Genomic DNA, 6,030 nt, shown 5'->3' with positions numbered 1-6,030 from the left:
AAGTCATGAGATAAAATCTTTAGAACACAGGACTCCATAGAATTCTGTTTATTTTTGGCATTTATTTGTATGCACGTATGCTTGAAGAACCCACCATCATAGGTGTTGGGAGATCAGAGAAAAACTTGCAGAAGTTCCTTTTCTCCTTCCACCATCTTGTTTCTGGGGGTCAGATTCAGGTTTGACAAGAAGTATCCTTGCCCACTGAGCCGTCTTACTGGCCCCGACCTTAGCAGAATTCTTACATTTAACAAACAAAACACGAAACTGAAGGGCCATGAGACTGGAGACACTCTAGCACTTTAAATTCCTACGTGAACAAAAAACAAAAAACAAACAAACAAAAAGCCTAATATAAGCAGTCAAATAAAATCAGAAACTGTAGCAATCAGAAGCTGGCCATAGGGGCCACACTGCTGTAATCCCAGAATTTAGATTGTAGCAGAAAGACTGTGAGTTCCAGACCAGCCTTGGTGAGACTCTATTTCAAAAAAGAAGGGCAAGAGGAGAGGGGGGGAAAGGAGGGAGAGAGAGAAGGAGGGAAGAAGGAAGGGTAGAAATTAGAGCTAACAATTAACCTCTAGGTAATGTTAAGTCTAGAGCATAACCCTAGCCCCTGGCATCCATCCCAGAGCCCTTACCTGGGAGTATATTGGTCTGGACTCCAAATCCCAGCATGCTAGGTCAGAACCACTCCCACAGGGTATTTAAGTGGGCTCCCAGAGGAGAAACACATGGTTCCCTGTTTGTGTGTGCTCCACGTTTTCCTGCCTCCCTACCATGCACTCGGCCACCCGAGAGCACCATACTTAATAAAACGATGAGCATTTTAATTTGGTTTGATTTGACCTAATTGGATTTCCTTGCACCGGCAGAGCTGCCCCTTCTTAGGATTTTTTTCTTAACATATGGAGGTTTCCCACTGAGAGGTCTTAGTTTTTTCTGCTGGGCCCAGGCCCCAGGGGCCCAGGGGGTTAAGGGCCATGCTGGAAAACAGGCCTTCTTGCATGCACACTCTGCCAGGCAAGTTCGGCTTCACTTGGTGAGTTTCCCTTTTAAACTGGATGCAGGGAGGGTTTGGGGGTCATCCATTTGCTTTTTCAGGCTCTTGTTGGAGTCACGGCCATGCCTAAAGGTTCCACACACACACACACACACACACACACACACACACACACACACACACACACACACACACACACACACACACGGCAGAGACCGGGCCTCCTGCTGAGTGAGATTTGGGTGCCAGAAGACGTTCCCAGACAGTTTCCCATGTACCCCATACATAACAGCTGACTCGGTGCCACCTTTCAGGAGGACTCACTGCAACAGGTTTGTGTCAGAGGCATGCATTTAAAGTGAGTTTCTTGCAATTCCTAGCCGATTTCAAATGACCTTAAGTGGGCACTTAAAAATCTTTTTAAATTGCAAAGGCAAATTACACTCCAGAAGTCTGTGGTTTTTGTTTTGTTTGTTTGTTTTTTAAGTATGGAGCTCAAGGTTTTTTTTTCCTCTTCCGCTATTCTTTCTTTGTTCGTTGGTGCCCCTGCTTTGTCTCGCCCCTACTTCCGTCTCTCTGTGTGTTCATTGGCCAACAACTCTTTATCCCGCCTCCTCTTCCATCTCTATGTTCATTCGCCATCAGCTCTTTGCACTGTACACACTTCTGCCCCTCTGTAGCCACTGTTGTGTGCCCCCCCCAAAAAAAAACAATGGATTTCACATTAGTGATATTGTCCTGCCCCCACTTCCATTCCAAAGTGGCCAATTCCAACACCACGCGCTGCTGTACACCTAACAACAGAGACATGGCATGGCCAATTCAGAGTGGCACTGGCCCATCCGTTACAGAGACACAGCGCCGGTTCCGTAGACTGGCACTTGAGCTGTTTCCCTGGTCTCTGTTGTCCATGCTCAGACTGCTCCTGCCCTGCTCTTCTCTGCTGACAATAAATCCGCTTTTTTTTTCCCATCCTTCCACTCTAAAACTCTACAAAAATGTTTTGTCTTTATGTTTCTGTTCTCTCTTGCAGTGTCTAGTCAGCTGACACAGGTTCCATAAGGCTGTCCTGTTTCTCTGTTAGCATAATGTGCTCACTGTGCTTAAGTGTGTAACTGTGTTTTCGTGATGTGAATTTGAGTTTTGTGTTTATGTGTGCTTCCAAATTACAACAGCTTTAAAAATTTAGCTTATATGCCCAGTTTAAAGTACCAGGTAATAATACTTGATTCTCAAGTGCCTTTATAGTTAGTTCTGAGATCATGGCATTTTAACAACAAGAGCTTCAACAAAGACAGCCAACTTCTGCAGTACCCTGTGTCCTCCAAGAAGACAAAAGACTTGCCATCTCCAGGCTTGCTCTGTTTTGCAAAGCCACCAACACAGAAGCCAAAAAGGCCCTTTACCCAGGGAATTGATCTGCTTTTCTTGCCAAGACAGGTAAAATAAATTCTTCCCGCTCACAGGAAAAATCTGTGGGCCTCTCACACTCAACAGCTAATGGCAAATACTGCTTCTAAGCCTGATGTTCTCCAAAGACAAGGAGAGAACTTGGGATTGCGTGCTGGCCAAAAGCTGTCTCAGTTTTTGCTTATCTATTCCTCCCAGATCTGTCTAAAGCATTTGACAACTAAAGGTACTGTTCTTTGACAGGCTTCATAGTTCAGGATTAACAGATTTTCTATCCTACATCAAAAATCAGGTCTGGTAAAATCCAAGGCTTTTAACTTTTAACTCCAGCCAGTTTTAAGCATATTTTACAGGTTACTCCTGATGCCTAAGTCAAGACCAATCTACAAAATGCTCCCGGGACAACACCAAAAGCACCTGTACCAGTTCCTGGGACTTCATTGGTACCAGCTCTTCTGAACCACAGACACCTGCCAAATAAAATCTGGTTTCATCTGCTATTGTATCTCATCCCATGGCTAGCCCCATTTCATAGGTCCAATAATAACAATATTTTTTTCTCCTAGACACCTGCCTTCTTACCTCCCTTAAGAAACAAATGCCTGGCATTTCTGGGATGACAGTGATCAGGATGCCTTTCCAGCTACACAATCTGCTGAACATGGACCCACCAACACCCAGCTCTCCCCTCCCCATGTCACCCTATGGCTGCAGGAAGTAGCTAGATTTGAGTCTATGCCCCCTTTTATCCAAAGAAAGCCTATCACTTCAACTTCCTGTCACCCCTATATCCAAAGAGTCTGGAATGTTAAGTCTGGAGTGTAACCCCAGCCCCTGGTATCCATCCCAGCCCCCGCTGGCCTAGGAGTATATTGGTCTGGACTCCAAATCCCAGCATGCCAGGTCCTGACAGGGTATTTAAGTGGGCTCTCAGAGGAAAAACACATGGTTGTGGGTTTGCATGTGCTCCTCACTTTCCTGCCTCCCCACCATGCACTCAGCCATCCAAGAGTACCATACTTAATAAAATGATGGTCATTTTAATTTGGTTTGATTTGACATAATTGGATTGTCTTGCACTGGTGGAGCTGCCCCTTCTTAGGATTTTTTCTTACCAGGTAATATGCCACCTGAGAGAAAATATTCATAAGCTACCTATCAGAGAGCTTCCCACCAGTGTGACAAATACATGAGAAAAACAATTTATAAAGAAAAAGAGGTTTATTTCTGTGCACCATTTTGGGGTTTTCAGTGGTTGAAGGGCTCAACAGGAATTTGTTGTGAGGCAGTACATCATAGCAGGGAGCACTCAGTGGAAGAATAACTCATAATTTTGATGCAAAGAAAGAGTGACGAAGAGACTCATGGGCCTACAGTCTCTGTCATGAGCCAGGCCTAGAAGGATCACCTACTGGCCCCACCTATAAAAGTTTCCATAACCTTCCTACAGCATCACAGACTGGAGAACAAGACTAACACATCTGTCTGTGGAGGACATTCTAGGTTTACACTATAGAATCACATAGCCACCAAAGATCTAAGATCTAGAACATGTTTTTAAAATCTCAAAAGTTAACAATAGGAACAGGGAGATGACTCAGTGAGTAGCAGCACTTGACACACTAGAATGATGACCTGAGTACAGATCTCTGGATTCCATGTAAAAGTTGGACACCATGGTACATGTTTGTGATCCCAGTACTCCTACAGGGAGTGGGAAGTAAAGACATGAGAATCCCCTAAACCTTGGAAGTCAGTGAATCTGCAATAGGAAGCATGGGAGAATCAAGAGGGATTGTACCTCAACAAGATAGAAAAAGAGGACCAATTCCCAAAAGCTGTCCTCTGACCTCCACAAACAGACTATGGCACAGAACATGTAACATTGTGTGTACACATACACAGAAATAAATGAATACATTTCTTAAATCAGCAATAAATAACAAAAATGATCAAACTCTTTACCAAGAACACAAAGATAGCTAATAAGTATATGCTTAACCCCTAGAGAGCTGTCCTTAGCCTCTCTTCTCATTAATGTTTAGCCAAACTCATCACTTCCCTGACACCATCCCCATTGCCTCCTACCTTCCTTTTTCCTCCCCCAGCCTTGTCTTCCTATGCACAGTAGCCTAGCAGGGTACTCCCAACCCTTTTGCAAAGTCAGGCAACCTGATTTGGTCCTCACAGTTAATTCCCATCTACTCCATGCTGTGAACCTCATCTTAGTATCCAGAGGAAGTCAATTCTGGACACTTAAATTGTCCCAAGTAAAGTAAAAGCTGAGAAGTGGGGAAAGGTGGTAAAGAAAAGAGAGGCTTTCAGCCCTACAAAGAGAGCTGAACACAGCTGTGTACAGCAGGGTTCCTTCTGCTGCTGCCCTCATCAAGCTATAGAGGCCACCAGCTTCTTTCTACTCTCTTGTTCTCAGATCAGCAAGAAATGGACTAATCTGGGGTTTTCTATTCCTTAAGTAACAAAAAGCTTTCAAATCAGTGTTAAATGTGCTGCCTAATGGCCAGCAAGCTAACCTCTAGCTATCTCACTATGGAATTTGCTGAAAGTCAGGGAGTATGACTGGTTAAGTGCAGAACAGATTAGCACCTTCAGAGAAGGGGAAGTTAGTGGGGGGGGGGTGGTACATGTGTGTGTTAAACTCTGTGTATGTATGTGCTATGGGGTTTGTGTTGTGGGTGTTTCTATATGTGGTATAAGGTGTGTATGAGAGAGAGAAAAAAAAGAGAGATGGGGTTGTGTGTGTGTGTGTGTGTGTGTAAATATATATATATATATATATATATATATATATATATATATATATATGTCTGTTAAGGAGGATGGAGGATAGGGGTGTGGTGTGTGTTAAACTCCGTGTGTGTGTGTGTATGTGTGTGTGTTATGGGGTTTTGTTGTGGAATATATATATGCTGTGAGATGTGTGTGTTTGATGTGGGGTGGGGGAAAAAGAGTGTGGTGTATGTGTGTATCTGTATGTTATGGAGTGTTTGTTATGTGTGTGTGTTGTGTGGTATATGTATATGTGATATGAAGTGTGTGTGAGATGTGGGGTGGTGTGCATGTGTGTGTTCGCAGGGATTGTAGGATAGAGATTTGGGATAGGATGCATGTGTTTGTATGTGTATTAGACTCTGTGTATGTCTTGTGGCGTTCATTTCGTGAGGTGTTATGTATGTCTGTGGAGTGCATATCTATGTGGTGTGAGGTATGTGTATATTATGTGTGATGGAGTACGGTGGGTTGAAGCGGATGTGTATATGCATATGTTGGTGGAGGTATGCAAGGTGGTGTGTGTGTGTGTGTGTGTGTGTGTGTGTGTGTGTGTGTGTGTTTTCCACAGGGACAGATGTGCCCAGAATAAAAACAGTGGAGGGTGGAGGCCTTCAGGATTCTTTGAAACTCCCAGGTGGAACCTAGGTCCTACACACATCCTGCATGGACTTTTCCTGCCCAGCTGGGATATCCTGTGTTTGTCAAAAGGACTACACAGGGAAGCCATAACCATTGTCCTTCCTGAAATCTGCCAGTGTGCCCCTCCCCAGACTGAGGCAGCCACCCCAAGCAGAGGAAGAATGACTTTGGAAATGCGTTATCAGCAT

Source organism: Myodes glareolus, chromosome X, assembly GCF_982192425.1.
Source record: "Myodes glareolus chromosome X, mMyoGla1.1, whole genome shotgun sequence".
NCBI classification, from domain to species: Eukaryota; Metazoa; Chordata; class Mammalia; order Rodentia; family Cricetidae; genus Myodes; species Myodes glareolus.
This window is presented reverse-complemented; position numbering follows the sequence as displayed.